General features: G+C 45.3%; 1 pseudogene across 1 annotated transcript in view; it reads left to right on the forward strand.

The window, feature by feature from the left end:
• Window positions 1–8901, forward strand: part of LOC309870608 (glucokinase regulatory protein-like) — an 878156-nt pseudogene extending 869255 nt beyond the window's left edge. Inside the window, exons 17-19 of the transcript in view lie at window positions 5713–5862; window positions 8136–8280; window positions 8731–8901. The product of the transcript in view is annotated as a glucokinase regulatory protein-like (transcript). The remainder of the gene's footprint in view (window positions 1–5712; window positions 5863–8135; window positions 8281–8730) is intronic.
• Window positions 8902–14864: the final 5963 nt, after the last annotated feature.

Below are 14864 nucleotides of genomic sequence, written 5' to 3' on the forward strand. Positions count from 1 at the left end.
GAAAGAAAGGAAGAAAGAAAGAAAGAATGAACGAACAAGGAAATACAGTTGATCTTGAACAACATGGGGGTTAGAAGCACTGGCAACCCACACGGTTGAAAATCCCTGTATAAGGGCGCCTGGGTGGCTCAGTGGGTTAAACCGCTGCCTTCGGCTCAGGTCATGCTCTCAGGGTCCTGGGATCGAGTCCCGCATCGGGCTCTCTGCTCAGCAGGGAGCCTGCTTTCCACTCTCTCTCTCTCTCTGCCAGTCTCTCTACCTACCTGTGATCTCTCTCTGTCAAATAAAAAAATAAAATCTTTGAAAAAAAAAAAAAAAAGAAAATCCCTGTATAACGTTTGACTCCCCGAGACTGAACTAATAGTGTACTCTAGACCAGAAGCCTTCCCAGCAACATAAACACTCAATTAACACATATTTTTAAAATTATATGTATCTTATGCTGTATCCTTACAATAAAATAAGCTAGAGAAAAGAAAACATTAAGAAAATAATACAGAGGGGCGCCTGGGTGGTTCATTGGTCAAATGTCTGTCTTCTGCTCAGGTCATGATCCCGGGGTCCTGGGATCAAGCCCCGCATTGGCTCCCTGCTCTGCGGGAAGCCTGCTTCTCCCTCTCCCACTCCCCCTGTGTTCCCTCTCTTGCTGTGTCTCTGTCTGTCAAATAAATAAATAAAATCTTAAAAAAAAGAAAAGAAAACCATACAGAAAATTCATTTATAGTACACCACCCTGTATTTTTTTTTAAATCTGCATATAAGTGGACCTGTGTAGTTCAAACCTTTGTTGTCCAAGGATCAACTGTATATGTTTTTTTCACATAAGTAGATATATATATATATATGTATATATACATACATACATATTTATGAATTTATATATGTTCTCCTACCTGTTTTCCCTTAATGAGAACGTTGATTCCCAACATCGTCAATTTATTTGTCCATTTCCTTAGTCCTACAATAAATAACCATTTTGAAATTGCTACCCTGATAACACTACCATCAACAAACTTACCAAGAAACAGTAAAGATTTCTTTGCAGTTCTTTTTGTCTTCTGACCATATTCTACAAAAGACACATAAAGTGTCCAAAAGTTGCTAGGATTAGAGTGCCTGAGTGGCTTAGTGGGTTAAAGCCTCTGCCTTTGGCTTGGGTCATGATCCAAATAAATAAAATCTTTTTTATTTTTTATTTTTTTTTAAGATTTTATTTATTTATTTGCCAGAGAGAAATCACAAGTAGTCCGAGAGGCAGGCAGAGAGAGAGAGAGGGAAGCAGGCTCCCTGCTGAGCAGAGAGCCGGATGCGGGACTCAATCCTAGGACCCTGAGATCATGACCTGAGCCAAAGGCAGGAGCTTAACCCACTGAGCCACCCAGGCACCCAATAAAATCTTTTTTAAAAAAGTCACTAGGATTAAATTTTTTCCTCTCTCTGTAGTTATGTTATCAATATGATATATAGAGAGTTTCATTTCCTTTTTTTTTTTTTCCATTTTAGAGGGTTTGGGTTTTTTTAGGATTTTATTTATTTATTTGTCAGAGAGAGAGACAGGGAGAGCACAACAGGGCGAGCGGCAGGCAGAGGGAGAAGCAGGCTCCCTGCTGAGCGGGAGCCCAACTGCAGGACTCAAGACTTTGGGATCATGACCTGAGTCAAAGGCAGACACTTAACCAACTGAGCCACCCAGGGGTCCCTGAGTTTTTTGTTTTCGATATCACTTTATCTTTTCAATATGTAAAACACAACGTGGTTTAAAGTCAAACTGAATAATAAGGAGATGTCCCCTCCCCTTCACTCTTCCTTCCACCTGTTTCCACTCATCCCAGCAGGTAAACAATTTCATTAGTTACTGACTTGCCTTCCTATGTTTCTTTTTGCAAAAAAAGCACATTTGTTTGTACTTTGCAATTTTTTCTTTTACAAGAGGCACTGTGCCATGTATATTCTTTTGTGCTTCAATGAGATATCCTGAAAATAACCACTTGGGTTTATAAAACCCTTCCTCATTACTTTTTACATTTGTGTGTAGATTGTACATGTGCAAGAATGATTGGGGCAGTCTCTGATGTAGGGCATTTGGTTGTCTCCGGCGTTTTGCTGTTACCAATAATGATGCAATGAACATGCGTGTGTTTCTGTCATGTAGAAGTGTATCTTTGGGTAAATTCCTAGAAGGATGAGAGCTGGATGAAAGGACAAATACATACGTAATTCCATGAGATACGGCAGCATTTCCCCTCAGAAGGATTGTCCCATTTTGCTTCTTGTACCAGCAACACAGGAGAATGCCCGTTTCCTATAGTTCCTTTTTTTTTTTTAAAGATTTATTTATTTATTTATTGGAGGGCAGGGAGGGTGGAGGGAGAGAGTCTTATGTGGACTCTGCACTGAGTGTGGAGCCCAGCATGGGGCTCAATCCCATGACCCTGAGATCAGGACCTGAGCCAAAACCAAGAGTTGGATTTAGCCACTGAGGCACCCCTTTCCCCATAGCCTCTTTAAAAGCATTCAAAAGCTTTTGAATTTTTGCCAATCTGGTAGATGAGAAATTCTATTTCTGTGTGGTTTTCATTTCTACTTTACTTATTATGTGTTTGGTTGAACATGCTTAAAGGTCTTTAGTAAATCTTTTTCTTTGTGAACTGTGTGTTCACGTAAATACATGAAATATACTCATTTTCTAATGGTATTGGGATCTGGATGCTCCCTTGATTTTTAGTACTTTATTTCTATTTAAAGATATATTTATTTGAGAGAGTGAGAGAGCACAAGCAGGGGGAGCAACATGCAGAGGGAGAGAGAGAGAAGCAGGCTCCCCGCTAAGCAATGACCTCGATGCTGGCCTTGATCATGACCTGAGCTGAAGACAGAGGCTTAACTGACTGAGCCCCTGATTTTAGTACTTTATAAATCAGGGGCATTAGTTCTTTCTTTCTGATATGCATTATAAATACTTCATTTGGGTTTTAACCATGCAAATGTCTTTGTTTTAATTCTACTGGGGTAGAACTTATTATCCATTTTTTGTTGAATCTGGACCGTGAGGCACAAAAAGCTCTCTGCTATCCCCAGGTTATAAAGGGATTCCACCTGTGTTTTCTTCTAGTACATGTTTCTTCTAGTAAAAATGGTTTCTTTTTTCCTTTCCTTCTTTTTTTTTTTTTAAACACTTAGACCTGCAATTCATTCGTTTATTCTTGTCTATGGGTTAAGGTATGAACCCAATTTAATTTTTTTCTATGTGACTATCTGATTGTCTCTCTCCATATATATAATTTATTTGAGAGAGAGAGAGCGAGTGAGAGAGAAGGTGCTTGGGGAGGGGCAGAAGCGGGCTCCCCATTGAGCAGGGAGCCCCATGGGGAGCTCCATCCCTGGACCCCGAGATCACGACCTGAGCTGAAGGCAGATGTTAACCAACTGAGCCCCCCAAATGCCCCCTCTCAATACATTTTTAAAATTCATCTTTTCCTGAGTGATTTGAGGTGCAGCCTCTATCAGATACTTAGTTCCCATGTGCACTGGTTTATTTCTGGACTTTCTGTTCTGTTCTGTTTTACCAGTCTGTCTATTGATGTTATGATGCCATTCAGTTTAAATACAGAGGCTTGTTGGGGGCTTAATATTTGAAAGGTTAATGCTTCTCTCACTCTTCTTTTTAAGGATTTTTCTAGGTACAGTTGCTGCCTTTTTTCTATGTGGACTTTAAAATGAATGTGTCTGGATTCAGATTATGTACACTTGAAAATATTTTTGTGTTAATGATAGTTCATGGTACAAATGGTTATTTGATGGTCAGTGACATAAATGATAAAACCCAGATTTGACTGATCTCTTTCCCACAGGGCAGTCTGTGTACTGCATACTAGCTAGCTTCATTCCGATTGGTCAGATTTCTGCGTGCACTCTTTTTTTTTTTTTTTTGCCAAATGAGCCACAATATCTTTTTCTTGTGTTTTTTTTTTTTTTTTTTTCAGTTTTAATCTAAATTCCTGTTAGTTAACATACAGTGTAATGTTAGTTTCAGGTGTATAGTATCATGATTCAACACTTCCATACAACACCCGGTGCCCATCACAAGCGCACTCGCACTCCTTAATCCCCATTGCCTGCTTCACCCACCCCCGCCCCCACCTACCTCCCCTCTGGTAACCATTGCTCTGTAGCTAACAGTCTGTTTCCTGGTTTGCCTCTCTCTCTCTCTCTCATTTCCCCCTTTGTTTTGTTTCTTAAATTCCACACACGAGTGAAATCCTACGGTGTGCATCTTCCTCAGACTGACTTAGTTCACTTATCCTCATAGTCTCTAGCTCCAGCCACATCCTTGCAAATGTTCCTATTCAGTACTCATGTCCTTGTCAATCGCTTGTTAAGTATTTTCAATATACTCTCTGCAAGGGATGTGTATGACCTGCTCCTTCTAGAATGCCAGCATAAGGAGGCAGAAGTAGTGGTAGCTTGTTCCCTAGCCTAGCAAGGACCCAGTAATGAATCCCCTCAGTTTGTTTTCTGGACTCTTGTTACAGTAATAGATGCAAAGTGTAGTAATAGAAAGTTATATAAGGGCAAGGGATGAGGGCCAAGGACAGGTGGGCTTTCACTCACAGTACTGTGTGTTTGCACAGTGTTTTAGTATTCAGTGTGCTTTCATATACGTTATCTTACTCCCCCCCAAGGAGATGATTGTGGCCAAGTAGGGAATGCCTTCATCACAGATCAGAAGACCTGGATTTAGGTCCCGATTCTACATGTCACTATCATATAAACTTATTCAAGTGGCTTCCTTTTTCTTTTTTAAGATTTTATTTATTTGTTTGACAGAGAGAGACACAGCAAGAGAGGGAACACAAGCAGGGGATTGGGAGAGGGAGAAGCAGACTCCCCACCGAGCAGGGAACAGGGTGCAGGGCTTGATCCCAGGATCCTGGGATCATGACCTGAGCTGAAATGAAGGCAGACGCTTAACAAATGAGCCACCCAGGCACCCCTCAAGTTACTTCTTTTTATTTTTTTAAGATTTATTTATTTATTTGAGAGAGAAAGAGAGAGTACAAACAGTGGGACGGGCAGAGAGAGGAAAGAAAGAATGTCCCGTGGGATCCCAACGCAGGGCTCCATCTCCTTACCCTGAGATCCTGACCTGAGTCAAACTCAAGAGTCAGCTTAACCGACTGAGCCACCCAGGTGCCCCTCAAGTTACTTTACTTTTGACCTCTAGTTTCCATTATTACAGGGGTTAAATTGAACTAATTTTCAACAAATATGTATTGATCAATAACCATGTATCAGCCATTATCAAAAAGATTGGGGCTCTGGAGCAGAGTAAGACACCACCTCTGCTCCAGGAGCCTTTAGTTGAGTGGAATGAGTCCCAGGACCTTCACTCCTCCCCTGTCGGGCACCTGGGGGGCAAAAGGAACGTTCTGATAAGTGCAAAACCCTTCTGTGCAAGAACTCAGAGATGAGATGTGTATCCTGGGGGGTCAAAACCACAAATGTGTGACAGCAGCAGTTTTGCCGGGGACAGTCCTGGTTTACAACTACCGTCCTAACATCTAAACTCGGGGCTGGTCAAACAAATTCCATCTGTATTGAGGTCCCTGGTTTTTGATCCCTGGATTCTTGTCTGACAATAGGGCCCTCTGCACCCTGCTGCTCTCCCATCCTCTCATTTCCCAGACCCCCGTGTGTGTGTGCCCTGTTCAGAAGTTCCAGCATGAGCTAAGCACCAAGTGGGTGCTGAATACCGTGAGTACGGGGACCCATGTGCTTCTTGGGAAGATCCTCCAAAACCACATGTTAGACCTGCACATTCGCAACTCCAAGCTCTTCTGGAGGGCGCTGGCCATGCTGCAGGTAGGCGGTGATGGGACATGACTGGCTGGGGCCTGGCCTCCTGCCTGGGCTGCCGCAGAGCTATGGACGTGGGTGGGGCTAAGGGCTGACTTTCCTCCTGCTGTTGTCTTATTGGGCTCATCCTCTCCTCTAGGGAACGCATGTGCATGCTTGGGGCATGCCTGTGAGATTATAACTATCAGACAATTCTTTCAGTTACAAGTATGGGACAGAGACACCCAATTCATTCTCGTTTAAGCTAAACAAGGCATATGACTGGTTCACGTAACTGGGGTCCCAGGATAGCCAGATCCCAGTACTCTAAACAATGTACTCCAGAGAATGTCAGCCTTGAACTTTCTTCTAGGTTGCTCTCCTTCTCAGGCAGCTTTTCTCCAACAGGTGGCAAACGGGGCCCCAGCAGTGCCGGCCCTGCATCCTACCAATGTAGCAACCCGGATGGACGGAGAGTTTATCTGTGCCCGTGATTCCCATGCATGCCTGGGAGGAAGGTGGCTTGTCTTGGGTCACATGCCATCCCTGAGCTGGTCACCGTTCTCCAGGGGAAAGCCGCCCTCTGCCCAGGCTTGGCTCATGTGCTCTCCCTGTGGGATGGCCCTGGAGCAAAGAGTGGGAAGTGAGTGTCAGTCAAACAGCCTGGCCTGAGAACGGAGGGACGATAGTTTTCTGAGGAAGGTCAAGGCGCTGGTACTAGGAGGAGGAGGAATTGCTGCTGAGCACATAGCGCAACCGCTGGTCGTGAAAGGAGGGGTGCTAGGTTTAGGAAATAGAAATATAGGACACATTTGAATTTCAGATAAATAAAGGTTTTGGGGGGGTATAAGTGTATTTCATACAATATTTGAGGCGTACTTATAGTATTCTTTTCATTATTCACTTGAAATTCCTATTCCTGGGTATCCTATATTTTTATTTGCTAAATTTGACAACCCTGTGGAAAGGGAATCAATCAAAGAGCTTTAGTGAGGACCCACCAGGTCCCTAAAACCTTCTCAAATCAATAGAATCAACCAACCAGAAAAAGAAAAGTGCATTATGCTCTTTAAGATCCTGGGGTTGGGCTGGGTAGAGGGAATCAGAGATCTGTCTGATCCAGGCCTCGCCATAGCAGAGTGGCCCATCTGAGGATTACGTGGAAGACTGAAAGCCAGACCAGAATTTGAGCTTGCCAAATCTAGCTAGACCCAAGTCATCCAAAATGGCAGCAACCACCCATATGTGGCTGCTGAGCCCTTGAAATGTGGCTAGTGTGTCCGAGGAGCTGAACTTGAAGTTTTGCTTAAAAACTGAAGCAGAGTAGGGGCGCCTGGGTGGCTCAGTGGGTTAAGCCTCTGCCTTAGGCCCAGATCATGATCCCAGAGTCCTGGGATCAAGCCCCGCATCGGCTCTCTGCTCAGCAGGAAGCCTGCTTCCCCCTCTCTCTCTGCCTGCCTCTCCGCCTACTTGTGATCTCTCTCTCTCTCTCTGTTAAATAAACAAATAAAATCTTAAAAAAAAAAAAAAACTGAAGCAGGGTAATTTTCTTGGTTAAATGCAACTTTATTGTTTTGGTAGAACTACATTTTATTTTACATAGAAATTCAGTACCTGAACTGAGATGAGCTGGGATTATAAACTAGACACTGGATTTCAAAGACATGATACAAAAATATTGTAGAATATCCTACCGATAATTTTTAATATTATTTACATGTTGAAATAATACTTTAGATATATTGGATGAGATAAAACATGTTTAAAATTAATTTTCTGTTTCTTTTGCATTAATTTTTGCATTAATTTTTCAGTTTCTCTTTTAATGGAGTACTAGGAAATCCTAACTTACATTTGTGGCTCGCATTATATTACTCTTGGGCAGTGCTGAGCTAGCGGAGGGGAAGGGAGGGTGACAAAAAGGAACAGCTTTGCCAATGAGCCATCTTGGCAGGGTATAAAAGAAGGATACAGTTAAGGAGGAAACCAGAAGAGTGAGTTGAGTTTAAGATACCAGCCTATGGGGTTGGAGGCACACGGCTGAAAGTGTGACCAGTTTGCCATTCATCCTCCAGTTTAACCCAGCCAATCAAAGCCCACCACTAACCCTTTTTCTTCACACCTGGGGATTGTGAGTTTGGGACTACCTATGGGGACCACTTCTCTGCAGCCTCTGTGGCCAGCCTTCAGGATCTCAGGCGCCTGCCTGCAACTCTCCCACTTCTTTCTCCTCCTCCACCCCCGCCCCCGCCCCTGCCTTTGCCTTCTAGCGGACACTGACATTACTGCTTCTTCCACAGCTGTTCTCTGGACAGCTCAAGGCTCGATGCCCCAAGGCTCGATGCATCGAGACCCTCCTGCAGGTGATCCACTTCCCCCAGCCTGTCGGATGACATTCGGGCTGCTCCCATCTTCCACATTCAGCTCGCACACGAGAAGGAGCAGGTATCCTGCCAGCAGCGAGTCAATCAGCAAACATTTACTGAGTCCTCAGGACTCAGTGTATCAGGAATCTTGCTTAGTACTGGGTTTACAAAGTTAGTGAGCTCCCTGTTCCTTGGGGCGTTGCGATCGTGACAAGGAGGCACAGAGGTGCGGAAAGGCTGCTGCAGGGGTGCAGAAAAGGGGTCTGTTGAGGAGGGGAGCCAGAAAAGAGAGGGAAGAGCCTTTGAAATGGGTCTTAAAGGATGAATGAGAGTTTTCTGGGTCTGGGGGAAGGCGTCTTTCTGTGCTTAACTTATCTGACTACAATTTCTGGTCTTGATAACTCCCTTCTGTGCTTGGATCCAATCTAGTGGCTTCTGACTCCCACACCGAATGCTCTGGCTCTTCCGGGGCTCCTCGCAGATGGCCTCACTCTCTCTGGCTTCAGTTCTCCCTGCCTCTTCCCCACAGGTGATCCCGGTAGCCCTGCTGAGCCTCCTATGTCCGTGCTCCCTCCCCGAGGCGCAGGCGCGGCTGGCTGCCGCTCCGTGCGTCTGTCAGGCTGTCCGGAGCGCCCTCTCCCGGCCAGGTCCGAAGCGCAGCGCGGACCCCCTGGAAGCCCCAGAGCCTACCCCGCTGTGAACTGGTATTTCTAGGCGCGTGAAGCCCTTGGAGGCATGGTGGGCTCGCCAGCACGGGAGTAGGAGGAGAGGCCCAGTTCCCGGGGCCACCCGCAGCCCAGGGTGGGGGAAAAGAGGCTCTGTACTTTGGTGAGGGGGTGGTTCTTGCCCTTGACCCACTGGCGTATTCTGATTTCAGAAATAAAACGAAATGCCTTGTTTTGGAAAGTTAAGCTTGTTATCTCAGTAGATCAGAGTCAATAAATTAAAGGTGGGACAAGACGGGTGGCATGGGTTGGTCCCAACAACCGGTTTATTTCTTTACATCCGCCCTGCCCCTCAAACCCATTTCGTTGTCCCCTGATCCAGACCTAATCCCAGCACCTCTGTATCCCTCATCGCCAACATGTGGATTTGTGTGTGCGCGCACCTGCACATACCTTTGGCTCCTGCACGGACTCACACACGCAGGGAGAAGCGGGAACCTAGGTAATTCCAGAGGAAGGGGAAAAGTTGTATCCCCAACATAGGACGCCCAGAGAAAGGATCCCAATTAGGCAGGACAGCAGGCTCCTCATCCCTAGAATTGAAAGCTGCATCCACAGAGTAGACCCTGAAGTGAGAGCTGCTTCCCCTGCCCTAGTTTGTAAGGGGGACATCCAGAACTCTGGGGGTGTTGAACAGCCTCTGGTAGTGGGGTGCGACGAACACTAGAACCCGGGTCCGTCCTGCACATACCTTTGGCTCCTGCACGGACTCACACACGCAGGGAGAAGCGGGAACCTAGGTAATTCCAGAGGAAGGGGAAAAGTTGTATCCCCAACATAGGACGCCCAGAGAAAGGATCCCAATTAGGCAGGACAGCAGGCTCCTCATCCGTAGAATTGAAAGCTGCATCCACAGAGTAGACCCTGAAGTGAGAGCTGCTTCCCCTGCCCTAGTTTGTAAGGGGGACATCCAGAACTCTGGGGGTGTTGAACAGCCTCTGGTAGTGGGGTGCGACAAACACTAGAACCCGGGTCCGTCCATTTTAGACCTCAGCTTCGGCTGTTTGGACATGGGGAAGGCAAACTTTGCCCATCGCAGACCCATTCCAGACCTCCAGTGCCTAGGGCGTAGGACTCTGATAAAGGAGCGCTGGCTCCCCCTTGTGCCCGAGAAGTACACAGGGAAAAGCTCTGGAGCTCCCTGGAACCTTGAGGCTGTAGGGTGACCGCTAAGGAGCCAAACAGATTTTGGTTTTATGAGAATAGAGTCACCAGCCTTGTAAAGGCAGCTGTAAGCGCCCCTAAAATGTCTGGGGGCCTCCAGCCTCGATCGGAGCGCTCTTTCCCTGTCATACATCAGCACTGACGTTGGACCTGAAATCCTTAACCAGGGCCACTTTCTTCAACCACCACTCCCCTGACTTTTTAGTTTCATCCCTTTGGTTTTCATCCTCCACAAATGCATCTTCCTAACTCCATAGCTCAAGATGGGTAAAGTGAGGAAAGGGTCCTGCAAAAGATTTCTGCTTCTCTTTACCTAGAACTCTCCTGCTTGTTTTCATTGGGTCAGTTCCTCTTTCTTCTAGGCATCGTGAGCAGGGTCGTCAGAAGAGGTACCCAGCTCTCTAGCAAGGGAGAGGGCAGAGTACCCCGTTGATGCTGTTGATGGCGGCCTGCAGTAGTTTCGCTCCCAGATGTGGGATGGATATGGTTCAGGGTCCGATTTCCCCAGTGCTGGATGCAGGAGGACTCTAGAAGTCCAGAGCGTGTTTTGTTGTGTTCTGTTGCCAAGTACCTGGATGGTGCAGTAGTATCAAGTCAGCTCAAGTCTGGTTCAGTTGTGTGTGATGTTCTGGTATAATGAACTTGGGAGTAGACAAAGATGGCTAAGGTCTCATCCCCACTGCCTAGGAATTCACAAGCACAAAAGGACAATTCCAATACAAGACAGAGAGAGATGAAATGGATTTAAAAAGTAGGCTTATTTGGGGGAGATTATGGGGTAGGCCAAGATTCAAGGAAAAGTTTGGAAGAGAGGAGGTTGGGGGGTGCCTGGGTGGCTCAGTTGGTTAAGCGACTGCCTTCAGCTCAGGACTTGATCCTGGAGTCCCAGGATTGAGTCCCAGGATTGAGTCCCAGGATCGAGTCCCACATTGGGCTCTTTGCTCAGTGGGGAGTCTGCTTCTCCCCCTGAGTCTATTCCCTCTCATGCTCTCTCTCATTTTCTCTCTCAAATAAATAAATAAAATCTTTTTTTAAAAAAAAGAAAGAAAGAAAGGAGGTTGGGGTGGGGTGAGGGAACATCCAAAGAAAACCTGGGAATGTTTGGACACTTGTACTGATGTGTGGTTCCAATATCAGAGAGTCAGGTCATTGTCAATGGAACCTGACCTCTAGGCAGAGCTAAAGAGGTTCAAAGACTTTTTAGAATTATCCAGAGACAAATGGTAGGGTGACAAGATTTACCATTATTTTGAATAAAGCAAACTTCTGAGGTTGAGAAAGCTATAATCTATTATCAACACAAGGCAGTAATTCTGCTGAAGCGATGAAAGGCTCTATCCCAAAAGATTGGGTTGGATTGTGGAAAATGAAGGAAACAATTTCCTGCTATATTTATTTGCTCAATCAAAAGTAAGAGGTGAAGGGTGGGAGATATTTAGATATTGCATATGCTTCAAACTTCGTATATTAAAAACTGGAGCCCAGGATCTCTCTTCTCAATCAGTCATTCTTTTTATAACATGGGTGGTCTTGAATATTAGGTTAGGGCCAGGCACATGGGACAGTAAGGCTGAAAGAAGACATTGGGACCAGGTAGGAGATCATGGGGTCTCGATACGACTCCAGTGATGGGCCCTAAAGCACAGCAAAATGTCTAAAATCCAATCCAAATTCAGCTATGGTTTGGACAGGGAGGGGGTCAAATCCTAGGCACTGAATCTAGGAGGTGTGAAATGCTTCCATGCTGGAGGAGAGAAGATTTGGGCTCACCTATAAACTAGAGGCAGGTGTGCTCTGTCATGGGAGGAAGAGACAGAAAGGGGAGCCAGGAGCATCTTGTAATGCCAGAAAGTAAAGAAGCGCCCATAAAAACAAAAGTATCAGGTCAGGGACGCCTGGGTGGCTCAGTGGGTTAAGGCCTCTGCTTTCAGTTCAGGTCATAATCCCAGGGTCCTGGCATCGAGCCCCACATCGGGCTCTCTGCTCAGCGGGGAGCCTGCTTCCCCCTCTCTCTCTACCTGCCTCTCTGCCTACTTGTGATCTCTCTCTGTCAAATAAATAAATAAAATCTTAAAAAAAAAAAAAAAGAAAAAGAAAAAAGAATCAGGTCATATCAAAGGGACATAGGAATCAACCTGAGAGAGCTCCCAGTGGCCAACGTTGGAACAATTTGAGCAACAAAAGAAATAATGTTGGACTGGACTATAACACAGAGTTCAAAATAAGTATGCATAAGTTCATACTGATATAACAAAATAATTGAATAAATAAATTAGAGGAGGAAACAAATCTACCCTACACAAGAATTCCAAATAATATAGGTAGATATACCCCACTGCAAGAGATGGAGCTTAACAACCCCTTTCTCCTTCCAACGTAGGCTATACATAGGGGCTCACTTCCAAAGAACAGAGTACGGAAAGAGAAAAATGATAGCTTCACTTGTGGAGAAACCTAGCAGGCACTCACTACCTTGGCCAAGTAATAAAGATTCAAAACACCAGCTGCTATCAGGTACTACCCGAGATGATGTAATGAGAAGGTCATGTCGCCTCTGTGGTATTTTTCCCAAAGTGCATAACCTCGGTCTAAGCCTCCAGAAAACAGAAACCCAAATGTAATAATCTGCCTGGCACTACTCTTATAAGCTGTGAAGGTCAGAGAAACTGTCACAGACCAGAGGTGACTAAAGAAGCATGACAACTACATCCAGTGTGGGCCCTAGGTTGGATGCTGGACAGAAAAAGGACTTTAGTGGAAAACCTGGTGAAATCGGAATGAAGTTTGGCACTCAGTTAAAAGTAAATGTGCCAGTGTTAGTCACATAGATTTGACACGTGTACCAAAGTTCTATAAGATGTTAACATTGGGTGAAACTGGGTGTATGGGAACTCACTGGGCTCCCTTTGCAACTTTTCTGTAAATCTAAAATTATTCCAAAATAGAGTTTATTAAGAAAATAAAATTCCTGACCATAGTAACCTATATGTGGAAAGGGGTAAATATAATTAAAATATTCAGAGGGTCTTGACAGAGGTTTTAATTTAAGATACGTTAAGTGTGTATATTGTATTTTAAAGGGGTTGCATTAAAAAAATAGGGTTGGCGGGGCACCTGGGTGGCTCAGTGGGTTAAAGCCTCTGCCTTTGACTCAGGTCATGATCCCAGGGTCCTGGGATCAAGCCCCACATCGGACTCTCTGCTCAGAAGGGAGCCTGCTTCCCCCTCTCTCTCTGCCTGCCTCTCTCCCTACTTGTGATCTCTGTCAAATAAATAAATAAAATCTTTTAAAAAATGGGGTTGGCTAGGGGCGTCTGCGTGGCTCAGTGGGTTAAGCCACTGCCTTCGGCTCAGGTCATGATCTCAGGGTCCTGGGACTGAGTCCCACATCGGGCTCTCTGCTCGGCAGTGAGCCTGCTTCCCTCTCTCTCTCTCTCTCTCTCTCTCTGCCAGCCTCTCTACCTACCTGTGATCTCTCTCTGTCAAGTAAATAAAATAAAATCTTTAAAAAAAATAAAAATAAAAATAAAAATGGGATTGGCTAGATAGTAAATATCTTAGTCATTGCACACCCCCCCTATGGTTGGCACTGTAACTGCTTGCTGTTGTAGCATGAGAGCAGAGACAGGAAGTAAAATGAGTGTGGCTGGGCTCCAGTAAATCTTTATTTACAAAACAGGCATCAGGCTAGCCTTGACCCACAGAACAGTTTGTCAACCCTTGTACCGAAAGGACAAAAACAGAATAGAACTTCCACATAGTAAAGGAAAAAATGGAGTAATTAATTAAAAATACTTTGTTATCCAACTAAAAGGCAAGAAATGAGAGAAAAAGAAATATAAAACAGGATGAAATAGAAAGTGCCTCGTAATAGGGTAATTTTGATCCTAATGTTTTAGTAACTGCGTTAAATAGAATGGGATGAGTAACGGAACTGGAAATGGAGGGCGTGCCGTTTGGGGTGGGACAGTCTGTGATGTGTGAGTGGAGGTCTTGGCTCTTGGATTCCCCACGAAAGATTTCCGTGCGGATCCGTGCTCTCATAAAGACAGCTGGGGTTGGGGCGGGGGATGGGCATTAAGGAGGACAATGATATAATGAGCGCTGGGTGTTATATGGGACTGATGAATCACTAAACTCCAGGCTGAAACTAATAATACAGTGTATGTTAACTAACTTGAATTTATTTATTTTTTTAAAGATTTTATTTATTTGACAGACAGAGATCACAAGGAGGCAGAGAAGCAGGCAGAGAGGAGGAAGCAGGCTCCCTGCTAAGCAGAGAGCCGGATGGGACTCAATCCCAGGACCCTGGGATCAAAACCTGAGCTGAAAGCAGAGGCTTTAACCCACTGAGCCACCCTGGCACCCCAACTAACTTGAGTTTAAATAAGGAGAGAAGAAAGCAGCAAGCACACAGCAGTTTATTGAGGACGGTACACTCTCAAGGTGGGAGAAGGGGGAAGGCTCAGAGAAGGCAACTGCCCTGGGGCTACAGGAGTCTGTGTGTGTGTGTGTGTGTGTGTGTGTGTGTGTGTGTGTTGGGTGCGGGGTGGAGGGGGTCTTGCGTCATACATTGGTCAGCCTCTAATGGAGGCTGCGTCTAAACCTTTGAGAGAGTCCTCCCACAGGTTGAGAGAGGTTAGGTTGTGTGGGTTGCTTTTTTTTTTTTAAGATTTTTATTTATTTATTTGACAGAGAGAGAGAGCACAAGAGAGGCAGGCAGAGAGAGAGAGAGGGGGAAGCAGGCTCCCTGCTGAGCAGAGAGATGTGG

Source organism: Mustela nivalis (genome assembly GCF_964662115.1).
Source record: "Mustela nivalis genome assembly, chromosome: 8".
NCBI lineage: Eukaryota > Metazoa > Chordata > Mammalia > Carnivora > Mustelidae > Mustela > Mustela nivalis.